The following is a 21,474-nucleotide window of genomic DNA, read 5'->3' on the forward strand; positions in this document are numbered from 1 at the left end:
ATATTTTCAAGTTCCATCTATTTGCCTAAGAATTTCATGAACTCATTGTTTTAATAGCTGAGTAATAATCTATTGTGTAAATGTACCAAATTTTCTGTATCCATTTCTCTGTTGAGGAACATCTGGGATGTTTCCAGCTTCTGGCTATCATAAATATGGATGCTATGAAAGTAGTGGAGGATTTATCCTAATTACACGTTGAAGTATTTTCTGGGTAGTTGTCCAGGAGTGGTATAGCTGCGTCCTCAGCAGTACTATGTCCAATTTTCTGAGGAACTGCCAGATAGATTTCCAGACTGGTTGTACCAGCTTTAAATCTCACAACCAGTGGAGAAATGTTTCTCTTTCTTCATATCGTTGCCAGCCCCTGCTATCACCTGAGTTTTTTAACTTAGCCATTCTGACTGGTGTAAGGTAAAATCTCAGGGTTGTTTTGATTAGGATTTCATAAATATTTATGAATGCTGAACATTTCTTTAACTGCTTCTTGGTCATTTGAGTTTCCCTAGTTGAGAATTTTCTCTTTGGCTCTGTTCCCCCTTTTTTAATAGAGTTATTTGGTTCCCTAGAGTCTAAGTTCTTGAGTATGTTTATATATTGGATATTAAGCCTGCATTGGACATAGGATTGGAAAAGATCTTTTCTCAATCTGTTGGTTGCTGTTTTGTGCTGTTGACAGTGTCCTTTGTCTTACAGAAGCTTTGCAGTTTTATGAGGTCCCATTTGCCAATTCTTGATCTGAGAGTATAAGCCATTGGCATTCTGTTCAGGAACTTTTCTACTGTGCCCATGTGTTTGAGACTTTTCCCCCAATTTTTCTTCTATTAGAATCACTGTATCTGGTTTTATGTGGAGGTCTTGGATCCACTTGAACTTGAGCTTTGTACAGGGAGATAAGAATGGATCAGTTTGCATTCTTCTACATGTTCAATGCCATTTGAACCAGCACCATTTGTTGAAAATGCTGTCATTTTTTTCCACTGAATGTTTTAGCTCCTTTGCCAATGATTAAGTGACCATAGGTGTGTGGGTCCCATTTCTGAGTCTTCAATTCTATTCCATTGATTTCCCTATCTTTCTCTGAACCAGTATCATACAGTGTTCTATAATACAGCTTGAGGTCAGACATGGTGATTCACCCCAGAAGTTCTCTATTGTTGAGAATAGTTTTCACTATCCTTGGTTTTTATTATTCCAAATGAATTTGAGAATTGCTCTTTCTAACTCTATCAAGAATTGAGTTGGAGTTTTGGTGGGGATTACATTAAATCAGTAGATTGCTTTCAGCAAGATAGCCATTTTCACTATATCAATCCTGGCATTCCATGAGCATAGGAGATCTTTCAATCTTCTGAGGTCTTTTTTGATTTCTTTCTTTAGAGACTTGAAGTTCTTGCCATACAGATCTTTCACTTGTTTGGTTAGAGTCACACCAATATATTTTATATTCTTTGTGACTATTGTGAAAGATGTTGTTTCCATAATTTCTTTCTCAGCCTTTTTTTCTTTGAGTATAGGAAGGCTACTGATTTGTTTGAGTTAAATTTAAAACCGGCCATGTTCCTGAAGTTGTTTATCAGATGCAAGAGTTCTCTGGTGGAATTTGTGGGGTCATGTATGTATACTATCATATCATCATTAAATAGTGATATTTTGACTACGTTCTTTGCAATTTGTAGCCCTTTGACCTCCATTTGTTGTCTTATTCTTCTAGTTAGAATTTCAAGTATTATATATAATAGATAGGGAGAGAAAGTACAGTCTTGTCTAGTCCCTGATTTTAGTGGGGTTACTTCAAGTTTCTTTCCATTTTTTTTTGGTGTATATTGCTTTTACTGTGTTTAAATACTGTGTGAATTCCTGATCTTTCCAAGACTTTTAACATGAAGGGATGTCAAATTTTGTCAAATGCATTTTTAGCATCTGACGAAATGTTCACATTTTCAACTATGGTATTTGTTAGAAAATTGCCTAGAAAAAAATGTCCATTTCATCTAGATTTTCTAGGTTTTTTTTTAGTATAGCCTTTTGTAGTAAGACCTGATGATTTTTTAATTTCCTCAGTTTTTGTTGTTATATCTCCCCTTTTATTTCTTATTTTGTAAATGTGTACACTGTCTCTGTTCCCTCTGGTAAATCTGGATAAGGGTTCATCTATCTTGGTTTTTTCAAAGAACCATCTCCTGGTATAGTTGATTCTTTGTATAGTTCTTTCTGTTTCTGAAAGATTGATTTCAACCCTGAGTTTGATTATTTCCTGTTTTCTACTCCTCTTGGATGCACTTGCTTCTTTTTGTTCTAGAACTTTCAGGTGTGCTGTCAAGCTGCTAGTATATGATCTTTCAAGTTTCTTCTTGGAGAAACTCAGCTATGAGATTTTCTCCTAGGATGGCATTCATTGTATCCCATAAGTTTGGATATGTTTTGCCTTCATTTTCATTAAATTCTAAAAAGTCTTTAGCTTCTTTCTTTATTTCTTCCTTGACCAAGTTATTGTTGAGTAGAACTTTGTTCAGCTTCCATGTGTAAGTGGGATTTCTGCTGCTGCTACTGAAAACAAGTCATAGTCCGTGGTGATTTGATAAAATGTGTGAGATTATTTCAATCTTTTTATATCTGTTGAGGTCTGTTTCATGACTGATTATATGGACAAGTTTGAAGAAGGTTCCATGAGGTTCTGAGAAGAATGTATACTCTTTTGTATTAGGATGAAATGTTCTATAGATATCTATTAAATGCATTTGGTCCATAACTTCTCTTAGTTTCACTGTTTCTCTATTTAGTTTGTGTTTCCATGATCTGTCCATTGTTGTGAATTGAGTGTTGAAGTCTCCCACTATTATTGTGCGAGGTACAATATGTGCTTTCACCATTAGTAAAGTTTCTTTGATGAATATGGGTACCCTTGCATTTGGAGCATAGATGTTCAGAATTGAAACTTCTTGTTAGATTTTTCCTCTGGTTAATATGACATGTCCTTTCTTTCCCTTTTTGATAACTTTTGGTTCAAAGTCGATTTTGTTAGAATGGCTACTTCAGCTTGTTTCTTGGGACCATTTGCTTGGAAAATTGTTTTCCAGCCCTATACTCTGAGGTAGTGTCTGTCTTTGACAATGAAGTGCATTTCCTGTATGTAGGAAAATTCTGGATCCTGTTTACCTATCCAGTCTGTTAGTCTACGTCTTTTTATTAGGGTATTGAGTCTGTTGATGTTAAGAGATATTAAGAAATAGTGTTTGTTCCTTCCTGTTATTTTTGATGTTATTTTAATGTATGAGTGGCTATCTTGTTTTAGGTTTGTTGAAAGGAGATTACTTTCTTTTTTCTCCATGTAGTTTCCATCCTTCTATTGGAGTTTTCCATCTATTTTCCTTTGTATGGTTGGATTTGTGGAAAGATATTGTCTAAATTTGGTTTTGTCATAGAATACCTTAGTTTATCCATCTACATTAATTGAAAGTTCTCTGGGTATAAGAAACTGGGCTGTCATTCGTTTTCTCTTAGAGTCTGCATGACATCTGTCCCAGATTTTCTAGCTTCCATAGTCTCTGGTGAGAGGTCTGTGTAATTCTGATAGGTCTGCCTTTATGTTACTTGACTTTTTTCTCTTATTGCTTTTAATATTTTTTCTTCATTATCTGCATTTAATGTTTTCACTATTATGAGACTGGAGGAATTTCTGTTCTGGTCTAATCTATTTGGAGTTCTGTAGGCTTCTTGTATGTCTATGGGCATCTATTTCTTTAGGTTAGGGAAATTTCTTCTATAATTAGTTTAAAGATATTTACTGGCCTTTTAGGTTGGGAATCTCCTCTCTTCTATACCTATTATCCTTAGGTTTGTTCTTCTCATTGTGTCCTGTATTTCCTTGATGTTTTGGGTTAGGAGATTTTTGCATTTTGAATTTTCTTTGACTATTATGGCAAGGTTTTCTATGGTATCTTCTGCATCTGAGATTCTCTTGAATTCTATTGGAAATGCTTGCATCTGTGACTCTTGATCTCTTTCCTGGGTTTTTAGTCTCCAGGGTTGTCTCTCTTGGTGATTTCTTTATTGTTTCTATTTCCATTTTTAGATCCTGGATGGTTTTGTTAAATTCCTTCACCTGTTTTGCTATGTTTTCCTCTAATTCTTTAAGGGATTTTTTTGTTTCCTCTTTTAGAGCTTCTACCTGTTTTCCTGTATTTCTTTAAGGGAGTTATTTATGTCATCTTAAAGTTCTCTGTCATCATCATGAGATGTGATTTTAAATCAGATTCTTGCTTTTCTTGTGTGTTGGGGTATCTAGAGCTTGCTGTGGTAGGAAAACTGAGTTCTGATGATGCCAGGTAGCCTTGGTTTCTGTTGCTTATGTTCTTGCTCTTGTGTCTTGCCATGTAGTTATCTCTGGTGATAGCTGGTTTCACTGTCTCTGACTGTAGCTTTTCTCTCCTGCAAGCCTGAGTGTCAGTACTCCTGGGAGACCAGTTCTCTCCCGGAGGAACTTTAGTATGGAGAGCTGTGGCACAGGCACATCTCTGTGCACTCTGGCTCAGGATCAGCTCCAGGCATAGAGAGAAACAGGAGGGATTCTGTCCCAGGCTGCTCCTCAGTTTGTGTCCTGAGATTCCTGGCCGGCTCCCCCTGAGCAGAAACGATGGTCTTACTTGCATTTACAGGCTTGTCCCCACTCCTGGAAGACCAGCTAATGCCCAGAGGTATTTGGTTATGGAATGCTGTGGCACAGGCTATTAATTTCCTATTAATGATTTAAATATTATGGCTGAAAGTCTATTTTGAGTTAGTAACTTAGGTACTAATTCACACAGAGTAGATATTTTCTAATGTTCTTATACTCAATTAACTCTGAATTAATGTATTTATTGAAATTTTCACTTACCAAGGCACACAAATTATTTAAAAAATTCATTATTTATGTCCTTTTTTCCTTATTTTTTAAAGAGATCTAATGTTAATAATTTCAGTTGTTTTAAATTCCTTTTTTTGATGTATCTGTATTTTTGGTATGTATGGGAATGGTTTGTGTGTGTGTGTGTGTGTGTCTGTGTGTCTGTGTGTGCATGTGTGTGAGCATGTGTGGTCCATTGAAACCTCTGATTGGTTTATAATTAAGCAATAAGCATGCAACTATTTCCTATTGTCTATCATGAGGATTGCAGGTGCTCATCACTACATGTGGCTTTTCAAACAGGAGATGGCGATAGCACTAAGTTCTTCATGCCTTCAAAGAGGAGCCCATGATAGACTGAATCATCCTTCAAGGCCCTTGAATTTGCTTTTAAGGATGGGCATAAGGATCAATATTCTCCATAAAAACTGTTCAAAATTTCAATTGGTTCATGGATGTTTTCAAAATAACAAAAATGAATAAAATAATACCTCAAAAAATTTAAAATGAGAGGTCAAACTGAGTGGGTTGTTTTCTAGTGGTAGTTACTGCCACTGTCACAAAGGAACAGAGTACAAAGAATATAGTAATCTAAAGTCTAGCACCAGAACCTTTCAAGCAAGGCGTTCTACATAATAGCCAAGGCTTGCCTGTCTACCACTTCTTCCATAATATAAAAGGAAGCTAGGAATTAGGATGATCTTCTAATTATTTTATTATGAAATGATAATTTACAGGAGGCACGTGTACACCGCCATTTTGGCTATGGGATGCCAGAGGGCTCTAACAGGCAAACCAGTTAACAGTTATAGCCCGAGGCTAACATTGCAGGTGTCTAAGCCCGACAGGCATTGGACTGCACCCAGGCCTTGGGCTGTCCAGTGGGCCATCTGTGTGCCTACCCAGCCAGGAGATTGTTAGACCAGCAGTCTCTCCCGGCTCTTGCAAGGGGCACTCACATGCCACCATCTTGGCTACCTGACAGAACCAGTTAACAGGCACAGCCTGAGGCTCAGGCCTAAGCCTGTCAGGCTTTTACCTGGACTCAGGGCCTGAGCAGCTAGGCTAGCCTTGTGTGTACCAACCTGGTTGGGGGATCTGCTGCCCTGCAGTGAGCAGCACTCAGAAAAGGTCCCGCAGCATACACCATCAGAACTCCCTGAAGGAGCAAACCAGCATCACCTGGTTCACAGAGACAATCTGGGAGCAAGGCACACTAGGGCTCCAAGGGCACCCAAGAGGATGACAGCACATCAGCATTCTGCGACAGGGGAAACCCAGTCATCCAGTGTTGCGGAAATAGCCTTACAACCTCACAGGAGGTTCAAACACCAGCCAGAGATAAGACCAACTAACACCACAGATAACAAAATGGCAAAGGGCAAACATAGAAACACTACTAACAGAACTCTAGGCAATATGGCAGCGTCTGAACCAAACTCTCCAACAACAGCAAGTCCTACATACCCCAACACACGAGAAAAACAAGATTTGGATTTAAAATCACTGGTCATGATGGTGCTAGAGGAACACAAAAAGGACATAAATGAATCTCTTAAAGAAATACAGGGGAACATGAATAAGTTAGAAACCCGTATAATGGAAACACAAAAATCACTTAAAGAAATTCAGGAGAATAAGGCTCAAGAGATAGAAGCCAATAAAGAAGAAACTCAAAAAAAAAAAACCTTAAAGAAATGCAGGAGAAAGTGAGTCAAATGGCAGAAGTCATGAAAGAGGAAACACAAAAATCTCTTAAAGAATTAAAGGAAAACACAAACAAACTAATGAAGGAACTGAGCAAAAACATCCTGTATCTAAAAACAGAAGTAGAAACAACTAAGATAGCACAAAGGGACAATTTTGGGGATAGAAAACCTTGGGAAGAAATCAGGGGACATAGATGCAAATATCAACAACAGAATACATGAGATGGGAAAAAGAATCTCAGATGCCGAAGATACCACAGAGACCATTGACTCAACAGTCAAAGAAAATGCAAAATGCAAAAAGCTTGTAACCCAGAACATCCAGGAAATCCAGGACACAATGAGAAGACCAAACCTAAGGAATATAGTTATAGATGAGAGTGAAGATTTACAACAGAAAGGGCCAGCAAATATCTTCAACAAAATTATGGAAGAAACCTTCCCTAACCTAAAAAGAGAGATACCCATGAATATACAAGAGGCCTACAGAACTCCACACAGACTTGACCAGAACAGAAATACCTCCTGTCACATAATAATCAAAACCCCATATATACTAAACAAAGAAAGAATATTAAAGGCAGTAAGAGAAAAAAGGCCAAGTAACATAAAGGAAGGCCTATCAGAATCACACCAGAATTCTCACCAGAGACCATGAAAGCTAGAAGATCCTGGGTAGATCTCATGCAGACTCTAAGAGAACACAAATGCCAGCCAAGACTACTATACCCAGCAAAACTCTCAATCACCATAGATGGAGAAACCAAGATATTCCATGACAAAACCAAATGTACACAATATCTTTCCACAAACCCAGCTGCACAAAGAATAATAGGAGGAAAACTCCAATACAAGGAGGGAATCTTCACCCTGGAAAAAAGCAAGATAGTAACCTTCTTTCATAAAACCCAAAAGAAGATAACCATTCAAATATAAAAAAAAATCAAAAATGACAGAAAGTAATAATCACTATTCCTTAATATCTCTTTTTATTTTATTCGATATATTTTTTATTTACATTTCAAATGATTTCCCCTTCTCTGGTCCCCCACTCCCTGAAAGTCACATAAGCCCCCTTCCTCCCCCTGTTCTCCCACCCACCCCTTCCCACTTCCCTGTTCCTGTTTTGCTTTATACTGCTACAATCAGTCTTTCCAGAACCAGGGGCCACTCCTCCATTCTTCTTGTCCCTCATTTGATGTGTGGATTATGTTTTGGGTATTCCAGGTTTCCAGGCTAATATCCACTTATTAGTGAGTGCATATCATGATTGATCTTTCGAGACTGGGTTACCTCACTTAGTATGATGTTCTCCAGCTCCATCCATTTGCCTAAGAATTTCATGAATTCATTGTTTCTAATGGCTGAATAGTACTCCATTGTGTAGATATACCACATTTTTTGCATCCACTCTTCTGTTGAGGGATACCTGGGTTCTTTCCAGCATCTGGCAATTATAAATAGAGCTGCTATGAACATAGTAGAGCATGTATCCTTATCACATGGTGGGGAATCCTCTGGGTATATGCCCAGGAGTGGTATAGCAGGATCTTCTGGAAGTGAGGTGCCCAGTTTTCAGAGGAACCACCAGACTGATTTCCAGAGTGGTTGTATCAATTTGCAACCCCACCAGCAGTGGAGAAGTGTTCCTTTTTCTCCATACCCTCTCCAACACCTGCTGTCTCCTGAATTTTTAATCTTAGCCATTCTGACTGGTGTAAGATGAAATCTCAGGGTTGTTTTGATTTGCATTTCCCTAATGACTAATGAAGTTGAGCATTTTTTAAGATGCTTCTCTGCCATCCGAAGTTCTTCAGGTGAGAATTCTTTGTTTAACTCTGTACCCCATTTTTAATAGGGTTGTTTGGTTTTCTGGGGTCTAACTTCTTGAGTTCTATTTTTATATTAGATAATAGCCCTCTCTCTGATGTAGGGTTGGTGAAGATCTTTTCCCAATTTGTTGGTTGCTGATTTGTCCTTTTGATGGTGTCCTTTGCTTTACAGAAACTTTTAATTTTATGAGGTATCATTGGCCAATTCTTGATATTAGAGTATACGCTATTGGTGTTCTGTTCAGGAACTTTCCCGCTGTACCGAATCTTCATCAGTTTCTTTTCTATTAGCTTCAGAGTGTCTGGCTTTATGTGGAGGTTCTTGATCCACTTGGAGTTGAGCTTAGTACAAGGAAACAAGAATGGATCAATTCACATTCTTCTGCATGCTGACCTCCAGTTGAAGCAGCACCATTTGTTCAAAAGGCTATCTTTTTTCCATTGGATGTATTCAGCCCCTTTGTCGAGGATCAAGTGGCCATAGGTGTGTGGGTTTTTAACACTATTGCTCGGTAGTATTGCTTGAGGTCAGGGACACTGATTCCCCCAGAATCTTTTGTTGTTGAGAATAGTTTTAGCTATCCTGGGTTTTTTGTTATTCCAGATGAATTTGAGAATTGCTCTTCCTAACTCTATGAAGAATTGCGTTGGGATTTTGATGGGTATTGCGTTGAATTTGTATATTGCTTTTGGCAAAATGGTCATTTTAGCTATATTAATCCTGCCGATCCATGAGCATGGGAGGTTTTTCCATTTTTGAGGTCTTCTTGCTGGTCAAAGGAAAAATCCACCAAGAAGAACTTTTAATTCTGAACATCTATGCACCAAATGCAAGGGCACCCTCATTCGTAAAAGAAACTTTACTAAAGCTCAAAGCACACATTGCACCTAACACAATAATTGTGGGTGACTTCAACACTCCACTCTCCTCAATGGACCGATCAGGAAAACTGAAACTAAACAGGGACACAATAAAACTAATTGAAGCTTTGGACTATTGGACTTAACTGATATTTATAGAACATTTCACCCTAAAACAAAAGAATATACCTTTTTCTCAGCACCTCATGGTGCCTTCTCCAAAATAGACCATATAATTTGTCACAAGACAGACCTCAACAAATATAAAAAGATTGAACTAATCCCATGCCTCCTATTGGATCACTATGGAGTGAGAGTGGTCTTCAATGGCAACAAAAACAACAGAAAGCCCATATACACATGGAGGCTGAACAATAATCTACTCAATGACACTTTGGCCAAGAAGAAATAAGAAAGAAATCAGAGACTTTTTACAATTTAATGAAAATGAAGGCACAACATACCCAAATCTTAGGGAAACAATGAAAGCAGTGCTAAGAGAAAAACTCATAGCCCTGAGTGCCTCCAAAAAGAAAATGGAGAGTGCTTACACTACAGCTTAAAGACACACCTTAAAGCCCTGGATCAAAAAGAAACCAATTTACCAGGGATGAGTAGAAGACAGGAAATCATCAAACTCAGGGCTGAAATCAGTCAAGTGAAACAAAGAGAACCATACAAAGAACCAACGAATCCAGGAGCTGGTTTTTTGAGAAAATCAACAAGATAGATAGACCCTTAGCCAGACTGACAAAAGGGCTGAGAGAAAGTATCCTTAATATCTCTTAACATCAATGGACTCAATTCGCCAATAAAAAGATATAGACTAACAGACTGGATAAGGAAACAGGACCCTACATTTTGCTGCATACAGGAAACACACCTCAGTGTCAAAGACAAAAACTACCTTAGAGTAAAAGGCTAGAAGACAATTTTGCAAGACAATGGTCCCAAGAAACGAGCTGGAGTAGCCATGCTAATATCAGATAAAATTGACTTTCAACCTAAAGTCATCAAAAGAGACACAGAAGGACACTTCTTGCTGGTCAAAGGAACTCTCAATTCTAAACATCTATTCGCCAAATGCAAGGGTACCCTCATTCGTAAAAGAAACTTTACTAAAGCTCAAAGCACACATTGCACATAACACAATAATTGTCAGTGACTTCAACACTCTACTCTCCTGAATGGACCGATCCGGAAAACAGAAACTAAACAGGGACACAATAAAACTAATGGATGCTTTGGACCAATTGGATTTGACTGATATTTATAAAACATTTCACCCTAAAACAAAAGAATATACCTCTTTCTCGGCACCTCATGGTACCTTCTCCAAAATCGACCATATAATTACTCACAAGACAGACCTCAACAAATAAAAGAAGATCAAACTAATCCCATGCCTCCTATCAGATCACTATGGAGTAAGAGTGGTCTTCAATGGCAACAAAAACAACAGAAAGCCCACATACACATGGAGGTGAACAATAATCTACTCAAAGACATCTTGGCCAAAGAAGAAATAAAGAAAGAAATCAGAGACTTTTTAGAATTTAATGAAAATGAAGGCACAACATACCCAAATCTTTGGGACACAATGAAAGCAGTGCTAAGAGGAAAATTCATAGTCCTGAGTGCCTCCAAAAAGAAACAGGAGAGAACATACACTAGCAGCTTAATGGCACATGTGAAAGCTCTGGAACAAAAAGAAGCTAATTCACCCAGGAGAGAAGAAGACAGGAAATCATCAAACTCAGGGCTGAAATCAATCAAGTGGAATCAAAGAGAACCATACAAAGAATCAACAAATCCAGGATAATCAACAAATCCAAACCAACAAATCAACAAGATAGATTAACCCTTAGCCAGACTGACTAAAGGGCACAAAGAAAGTATCCAAATTTACAAAATAAGAAATGAAAAGTGGGATATAACAACAGAAACTGAGGAAATTAAAAAAATCATCAGATCCTTCTACAAAAGCCTATACCCAACACAACTGGAAAATCTGGAGGAAATGGACAATTTCCTAGACAGATACCAAATACCAAAATTAAATCATGAACAAATAGATCATCTAAACACTTCCATAACCTCTAAAGTAATAGAAGGGGTCATAGATAGCCTTCCAACCCAAAAAAGCACAGGACCAGATGGTTTCAGTGCAGAATTCTATCAGACCTTCAAAGAAGAGCTAACACCAATACTCTTCAAACTATTCCACAAAATTTAAATGGAAGGAACACTACCCAACTCTTTCTATGAAGTTACAATTACGCTGATACCAAAACCACACAAAGATCCAACAAAGAAAGAGAACTTCAGACCAATTTCCCTTATGAACATAGATGCAAAAATACTCAATAAAATTCTTGCCAACTGAATCCAAGAACACATAAAAATGATCATCTACCATGATCAAGTAGGCTTTATCCCAGGAATGCAGGGATGGTTCAATATACGGAAATTCATCAATGCAATCCATTACATAAACAAACTCAAAGAGAAAAAAACATGTGATCATTTCATTAGAAGCTGAAAAAGCATTTGACAAAATTCAGCATCCTTTCTTGCTTAAAGTCTTGGAAAGAACAGGAACTCAAGACCCATACCTAAACATAGCAAAAGCAATATACAGCAAACCAGTAGCCAACATCAAACTAAATGGGGAGAATCTTGAAACAATCCCACTAAAATCAGGGACTAGACAAAGCTGTCCCCTCTCTCCTTATCTTTTCAATATTGTACTTGAGGTACTAGCTTGGGCAAATAGACAACATAAGGAGGTCAAATAGGAAATATAGGAAAATAGGAAAGGAAGAAGTCAAACTATCTCTATTTGCAGATGATATGATAGTATACTTAAGCAACCAAAAAACTGCACCAGAGAATTCCTACAGCTGATAAACAACTTCAGCAAAGTGGCTGGCTATGAAATCTACTCAAGAAAATCAGTCATCTCCCTATACTCAAAGGATAAGCAGGCTGAGAAAGAAATCAGGGAAATGACACCCTTTACAATAGCCACAAACAATATAAAGTATCTTGGTGTGACTCTAACCAAACATGTGAAAGATCTGTATGACAAGAACTTTAGGTCTCTGAAGAAGAAATTTGAAGAAGACCTCAGAAAATGGAGAAATCTTCCATACTAGTGGATTGGCAGGATTAATATAGTAAAAAATGGCCATCTTGCCAAGAGCAATATACAGATTCAAGGCAATACCCATCAAAATCCCAACTTAGTTTTTCATAGAGTTAGAGCAATTCTCAAATTCATCTGGAATAACAAAAAACCCAGAATAGCTAAAACTATTCTCAACAACAATAGAACTTCTGGGGGAATCATATCCCTGACCTCAAGCAATACTACAGAGCAATAGTGTTAAAAACTGCATGATATTGGTCCAGTGACAGGCAGGCAGAGCAATGGAATAGGATTGAAGATCCAGAAATGAGCCCACACACCTATGGTCCTTGACAAAGGAGCTGGAAACATCCAGTGGAACCAAGATAGACTTTTCAACAAATGGTGCTGGTTCAATTGGAGGTCAGCATGCAGAAGAATACAAATTGATCCATTCTTATCTCCTTGTACTAAGCTCAACTCCAAATGGATCAAGGGCCTCCACATAAAGCCAGACACTCTGAAACAAATAGAAAAGAAACTGGGGAAGACCCTTGAAGACATCGGTAGAGGGGGAAATTTCCTGAACAGAACACCAATAGCTTATGCTCTAAGATCAAGAATTGACAAATGAGACCTCATAAAATTACAAAGTTTTTGTAAGGCTAAGGACACCATCAAAAGGACAAATCAGCAACCAACAAATTTGGAAAAGATCTTTACCAACACTATATCCGACAGAGGGCTAAAAACCAATATATACAAAGAACTCAAGAAGTTAGACTCCAGAGAGCCAAATAACCCTATTAAAAAATGTAATACAGAGTTAAGCAAATAATTTTCACCTGAAGAACTTCAAATGGCTGAGAAGCACCTTAAGAAATGCTCAACTTCATTAATCATTAGGGAAATGCAAATCAAAACAACCCTGAGATTTCACCTCACACCAGTCAGAATGGCTAAGATTAAAAACTAAAGAGACAGCAGGTGTTGGCGAGGATGTGGAGAAAGAGAAACACTCCTCCACTGCTGGTGGGATTGCAAGATTGTACAACCACTCTGGAAATCAGTCTGGCGGTTCCTCAGAAAACTGGACATGATACTTCCAGATACTGCTATACCACTCCTGGTCATATACCCAGAGGATTCCCAGGTATTAAATAAGGACACATGCTCCACTATGTTCATAGCAGCCTTTTTATAATAGCCAGAAGCTGGAAAGGACCCAGATGTTCCTCAATGGAGTAATGGATACAAAAACTGTCGTATATTTACACAATGGAATACTACTCAGCAATTAAAAACAATGAATTCATGAAATTCTTAGGCAAATGGTTGGAACTGGAAAAAAAATCATCCTAAGTGAGGTAATCCATCCAAAAGAACACTCATGGAATGCAGTCACTGATAAGTGGATATTATTCCAGAAGCTCTGACTATCCAGGACACAATTCACATATCAAGTCAATCCCAAGAAGAAGAAAGGAGAGGGCCCTGGTCCTGGAAAGGCTTGGTGTAGGAGATTACCATGACAGAGAAGTGGGAAGGGGTTGATTGGGGAATGGGTGGAGGGAAGAGTGCTTATGGGGCTTATTGGGAGTTGCGCAACTTGGAAAGGGAAAATCATTTTGAATGCAAACAAAGAATATAGAATAAAAAGAGGCACAACAGAGATATTCTCTCTTGATTCCATATTAGGGTGATTTCTTTTTTGTAATTAAAAACTATTACCAATATTTTGAAAATTCATGTTTAATATCACCAGGTGTAAAAGTGCCATCTTAAATATATGAAGTAAGTATTTGAACAAATCCAGGATATGATTGAAATGAATACTTCAGAGCATGCATTAGCTCAGAATCCTGTCTTTCTTATGACCACAGCAGTAATATTGCTATGGCTTTAAAGAGCACTTACTAAGAACCGCAAGATAGAGTTACAAGGAGATAAGGAATAGCCGTATTCTCAAATCCCTATACGAAATAGAATGGGTGGAAGGAGCCAAATCACATTTAAAACTGGGCAGAGAAGCCTGTGCTACAGGGACTTGTCATACAGCAAATAAAAAAGAATCCATCTATTACAGGAACCAAAGCCAGTCATGTCATGGAGAATCCCACATTAGAACAGAATGTGCTTTTTCCTTGGCTGACCTACATGACAATAATCTCTAGGAACAGGTCCTAGACACAGTCAGACTGTGTTTTACAAATTTTCTAAGTAGTTCTCCAACAAGTCAACTTGACACACAAGACTAAGGATCACAATTACAAGTATTTCTCAAATATATGATACATTTAAAGTGAAGCATTGATTTGTTGTTTTGTTAACTCCAGATTTAACTTGCTGTCATATGGAAATAATTAATGATAAGTTTAGTGTGTAAGCCTGCATTTTTTTTTGTTAATTTTGTTTGAAGTGGGGTCTCATATAACCCAGGATGGCCTTGATTACACTATATACCTAAGAAAAACTGGAGTGGAAATTTCACATTGTGTCTTGTGATGCAGACTCATGTGATGTTTTGTTGAGGCGATAACCATGAGAGGTCACGTGCTGTTTGGAGAGAATATAAATAGGCCACAGTGGACAGTGATGGGATGTTGCATAGCTAGCTGTGCAACTCTTCAATGGTTCCATGTTTTCATTGTCACTACATTGATAGAGGCATAGCAGTGAACTCTGGCATTCCAGCTGGTGCTGGTCCACATCCCCTTGCCCTGTATACCATCTTTTCTTCCATACATTTGGACAGTGGGCTAGAAAGTCGTTTGAACTGTTTTAGAACCCTTATTAAAATAGGTTTTGAAGTATCTAAGCCCACATATAACCTTATTTTGTAACTCTGCATTCACCTTTCAAATTCTAACATTACAGACTTGTGTCATATCTCCGTTCTATGGGGCTGCATTTCATTCTAGAAATTTTTCTTCTCTTTTTTCTGAATTCTCTTCCTTTCCCTGTCCACCTTTATGTCACCTAAGATTCCATGCCTGCTAAGCCAGTAAGCAAGTCCCTACTACTAAGTTACAGCCCTAACCATATCCTAATTTGGCAATTTCTCCTTTAGCAGGTCCATATGAGGTTGAGATGAGTGGAATTGTACATCTGAAATAGTTCCCCTACTTTGGAAAGTAAGGATACCCTTTGTCCCTAAGGTCTGCTGACTGCTTTCCTTACCACAGGGCAAGATTTGAATTTTTTTAGTTAATTAATTTATTTATTTTGGTTTTTCCAACAAGGTTTCTCTGTGTAGCTCTGGCTGTCCTGGAACTCACTCTGTAGACCAGACTGGTCTTGAACTCAGAAATCTGCCTGCCTCTGCCTCCCAAGAGCTGGTATTAAAGGAGTGTGCCAACACTGCCCAGCCAAGATTTGAATTCTAAGTATGAAAGCCTGTGCTAACCTGTTCTGCTTTTGACATCTGTACACAATGTAGCTTTTCTAGACAAAGCTATGTCTTTTTGCTTATGTTCTTTAAAAAGGGTTTAACGCTTTTCACAAATTAGTAAAGAGTCTACTTATTTCTGAAAATCTGAACGTCAATTCTGTTAAACAATATTCTATAATTTCACTTTAATAAAACCTTTTAATTTTTGTCTTAATCGGTTCTAAAAATATGGTGAAACAACATTAAATATACTTCAAGGAATTTTCTTTAGTCTCAAGACAATTATTTCATGATAACAGAAAATTTAATAATTATATAAACTATGGTAGTGTTTGTATACAAAATAGGTACCACACATTTCAATCACAAAACTGTGAAATCACTCAGCGTTTTCAGAGTCTCTAATCATTAAGAGCATCTTTCCATTTGCTTGAATGCAGGCATGGGTGTTGCTACTACTTCAATTCAAACGCTACTTCTATTCACTTCTTGCTCATTGTTAGGCATGTGTCAACAGTGATTTGCGTTCATTCATTTTGTGATGGCCACATTTTAGATCTTAATTGAAATGAGATGATGGTGAATCATTTCTCTGGACAACTTGACATATTCTCCTGTCTCTTCTCAGTGGTATAATATTCTCTGTAATGTTTTTGAGTGACATGGCTTGGCCCACATGCTAATGATACACAGATGTTTAAAGCAGGATTTTAAGTATTCTTTGGCCCTAAATTTAGAACCAGTTGTGACCTTGTGTCTAGTGTTACAGTCTTTGGGTTGCTCTAGATTTGTGCTTTTTTTGGGGGGATATGAGTTCAAATTAAAATATCAAAATCCCAGTTTGAGTATCAAAGCTTTTACCCAGTGATAAGGTCACATGGCATGAATCATTATGTCTAATTGAAATCCATAGACAAGGAAAGAAATAGACTAGTCAGAACTTGTTTAAATTTCCAAGTATTGTTTGTTTGTGATGGTATTCAAGCCTTAAGCACAGAGAATTTCAATGAGAGTGGGAAAATTCCCAGGCAGGGAGAGTTGAATGTATGCTGCATAAAGTCTGCTGAAATCTTCTGGCTCGCCATCTTCATAACATACTTGGCTTTGGAACTTAACAGATGTGTGTTATCGTCCATCCATTTTTCCAACTCTACATTAACTCCATATTTCACATTCTGCTTATTTTGAATTTTCATTGATGATCAGTAAAATTAAGAAAATGGTCATTTATGTTCTGGGAGCCATTTCTATTATTTTGGAGAATTAAATTTTCTCTGTATGTGTAATTTTTTATAAGATGGACTTGTTCAAGTCATCTGCAATTTTATTAACTGACTAAAGATTTTAGTTGTTTTATGAAATCCTATATAATCCCTCTTCCTGTTATGAATTTACCTAATAGATTAAATTTACCTTCTTTAAATAAAAAATAGAATTCAATGTGTGTGGATCATCACTCAATAGAATATGTTTTCTATGGTGGAGTTATATTTTATAATAACCTCTGGTCATTTTTATAGTAAGATGAAAGAAATTCTAATAGGATGACAAAGATGAGACTCAGGAATTTAAAACTTTGCTATGCATGAAATCCCTATCACTTTTATAATTTAAACATTAGAGTTGCTTAAATAAATAATAATCAAAGAATAAATATTCTAACTGAGGAGACAGGAAATATTTTATATATTATATTCACAGTGAAAAAGAAAAAAGGTCAACTAAAATTATGCATGCTTCTTTTTGTCACAGTAAAATAATGCAGAATGATATTATCTGAGACGTCAACCTGAGGTTAGGGCAGAACTGAATGACCTTTATCACAGTGGCTGTCTGTTGTGAAATGCCTAGTGTGTCCTGAATTCTACTACCGCCTGTCTGCTGTGTGTATCTACTTTCCTCCCAAATGGCACAAATCATAAAAACTGTCAGCAGTACATACCTGAATAATGCATCAAGAGACAGCAAGTTACTAAAAGGAGAGGAAAAGGCAGGCAAACAGCTGAGACAGCAATCCTACTTAAGCATTACTGAGAGGAGCAGTTTACGATAGACTTTATTGGTAGCTTTTGCAACTTATATGGAGCAGTTCATAATTCATAAGGAACTATTCTTGCTTACTAGTTGCACAAAATAAAATTAAAAACAAAATGTACTCAGGAACACAGGAGGAAGGACCCGTGAAGTAAGTGTGTATATATTGTTAAACAAATTACTTTAAACGAAACAACAGAATGCACATCCATTAATTTCAAAGTTTCAAGTATGTGTTGATTAGATTTCATATTTTACATTTTAGACTAAACTCAAAAATAAGAGTAAAAGTAGGTAGAAAAAGCCTTAAATGCATTTTTCTAAAATATAAAAACTATACAGTTTAAAGAAGTAAATTAGGCATTTTATTCAATATCTAATTGTTTGAAACTAACTAAATACAGTAGTATTAAATTTCTCCTGTGGTTATTTTTTACCCAACAAGCTCTGTTTAACAAGCAAGAGCATCAGAAACTATTTTTCAAATATACTCTGATAGGACTCCCTGAGAAAAAATGTAGTCTTTGAAAACATGGGTGTTATGCTTAATTAATAGACTTAAGTAGAATCTATTACTTGGTCATAGAATCTCTCAAATACTCACATTTGAGTAAACATTTTTTGATATGGGTTAACAATTAAATTAAAATGAAATACAATTAAATTTCAATTAGCAATGTAAAGGTTCCAATTTGCACAATGTGTGGTGCATTTTAATCTTCTTTCTGTGATGGATGTGTGTGTTCAGAATATTGAGCTCCTGCTTGTTCCTGATGGAATCTTCATCCTCACATGCAGTACACATGCTGAGTCAGTCAATGCTTTCTAATAATTTTTATTCCAGTGAAGCAACCTGGAAGTGATAATAGATGTCATTATTAACAAAGGGAATAAATCAATCTAAGTGAATCCCGCCATTCTTTTTTTAATTCACTTAAAATAATTATGATAAAATATTCAGATGTGCTTCACAAAGCATTTTCTGTATGTAAGCTCTTTTATGACACAAAATGAGAATTAATAGCATGTTTGTAAATTTCTAAGTTTCCATCTTTGCTTGAGGTTATTTTATGTATTGAGAAGGATTCAGGCAAAAGAATAAATGAAAAGACCATGTTAAAGGAAAGCAACTACAAGACCGAAACTGTTCCATGAGCAAAATTAACCTTACATATAAGTGTTTACTGAACAATACCGACACACAACAAATACACTTTGAGTCAATGAATTCTGTGAATTGATACATGGTCTGATTACACACAAATATTTGAAATCATATCTGCATCAAAATTAAGTTTACTTAGTGACTGTAAGTTTTTAGATAACATTATGCAAATTATATGATTGGGAGAAAAGACTGCATTGCATTAATGGGTTCCAGGATTTGAACCTCCAAATTCAGGGCGTGTCATGGAGAAAGAGTTGACAAAGGTTTCAGAAACTGGGAATCAGTCTTCATTGTACTCATTGATAACTAGCAATCACAAGGGGTCCAGTGTCAAATGAGGCAGGAGCAGAAACAGACTAATAATAGGAGTAAGCTGATTATCGTTTTCAAAAGATGGATTGCAAATTACAGGATGGGAATGTGGCATCTTGATAGACCACCCTATTTTCAACAAGTTCTGAAACTTCTCTGCAGGGTTCCACAGTAACACCCATGGACATGCCCCCACTGACCAGGTATGAAGCATTCTAAAGAATGTGAGTGTGAGACCCAGAGTGCTGAGCAGCCTGAAATGCCATGTCTGACCCTTTCTAAGTTATGGGGCTTTATCTAACTTCTCTGCATCTCAGTCTTGTCATTACAGAACAAAATATTGTGAAGCATAATATTAGCTGTAGACAGTGTATAAAACTATACCAGAGAGAGCAAGTTCAGAGTAAGTTCTGACTGCACAAAGTTAGTTATCCAGATAATCAAAAATTTTTAAAAAATTACAAGCTTGTTTTTTTTCCACTATAAATTAAGGTTTCAGAGCATTGAAGCAATTATTGTTCATTTAATGTTATAAAATATAATTTATGCATTGTTTGAGTAAAACATACAGTTGAAAACTATTAACGAAGAAAATAAAAATGATCTGTGGGCTTTGTGACATAAAACTACAAACTGTATTTTTAGAGGTGGCTGCTGTGAGGAATTGGAGTCACAAGTCATTTTACTTCTTAGCTCTAAGTCATAAAGAAAGGCATGTAACTGACATTCTGGAATACTGAAACTAAGCTTTTGTATGACAGGCATTTTTAGACATCTGCTCTTACTAATGCACTAGAGCATGAGGGGAAGGGCCAAGTCAGCCAGGGGAAGTGAATGAGATGTCCTCAAGCCAGAACAGCTCAGACGCCTGTTTGAGTGTGCCAGAGCGTGGAGAGCCACTTTAGTAATGATCACATTTGCTTTCCACACTCCTATAAAACAGCTTGTAACTTGCTGAATCTTCTTTTCAATACACCACTACTATGTGCTGGTTTTAATTATGTATTACAAGTGGTTGGTATAAGGCACTTATTTCAATTCAATTATTTAATACCTCAAATATTTCTCAGTTCATATTATTGAATGAATGAGCTGTACTGGGAAAAAACAATGGCTTAGCCATTAAGAACATATGGTGCTGCTCTTCACAACACTCTATGCTTCTGTTAACAGCAGTAATATAATATTATAGTTCTAGAGGATCACATAAGCCATAATGGCATCTGTGGTAAAAAAAAAAGTCACTCAGGGGTGTGTATACTAATACAGAGGCATTTACCCATATAAAAATAAAGTTAAACAAATAAATATAGATACATAAATCCATAAATAGAAATAAATTAATAAATGGTAAATTGGGCCAGAAATGCTGCACACATTTTAATCCCCAGATTAGTGAGGTGAAGGCAAATATCCAACATTTTCATCAGCTGCATAGTAAGTTGGAGGTCATCTTGGCCTACTTCAGAACTGTTTCAAAACTAAGTGAATACTGTATAAATTTGTTCATTTGTTTTAATATTAGTTTACTTTTGAAATTATAATATAGTTACATAATTTGCCCCTTCTTTTTGTTAACTTCCTTCACACCTTGACTTGTTCTCTTCTGACTCTATGGCCTCTTTTTTGATTTATTTCATATGAAAATATACCCATAAGCACACATACATATATGTACAAACACTCACATTTCTAAATACATAAATGCAACCTGCTCAGTCTGTTTATTGCCTGTATATATATGCTTATATATATATATATATATATATATACATAGAGTTACAAGTCATTTTATATATGTATATGTGATATATATATATATATATATATATATATATATATATATATATATATACATAGAGAGAGAGAGACAGAGAGAGAGAGTACTGATATGTCGACTGATTTGTATGACAACTTGTATGACAGGTTAGAGTCATCAGAAAGTAAGTATCCTCAACTGAGAAAATGTCTTCAAGAGATTCAGTTGTAAGGCATTTTCTCAATTAAAAATAAATGGGGGAGAGACCAGCCCACAGTGAATAGGGTCATGCCTGTACTGGTAGTCTTGAGTTCTATAAGAAAGCAACTGGTTTTTTTTTTTTAAATTGATATATTCTATATTTACATTTCAAATATTGTCCCCTTTCCT

Source organism: Apodemus sylvaticus, chromosome 4, assembly GCF_947179515.1.
Source record: "Apodemus sylvaticus chromosome 4, mApoSyl1.1, whole genome shotgun sequence".
In the NCBI taxonomy this organism is placed as follows: domain Eukaryota; kingdom Metazoa; phylum Chordata; class Mammalia; order Rodentia; family Muridae; genus Apodemus; species Apodemus sylvaticus.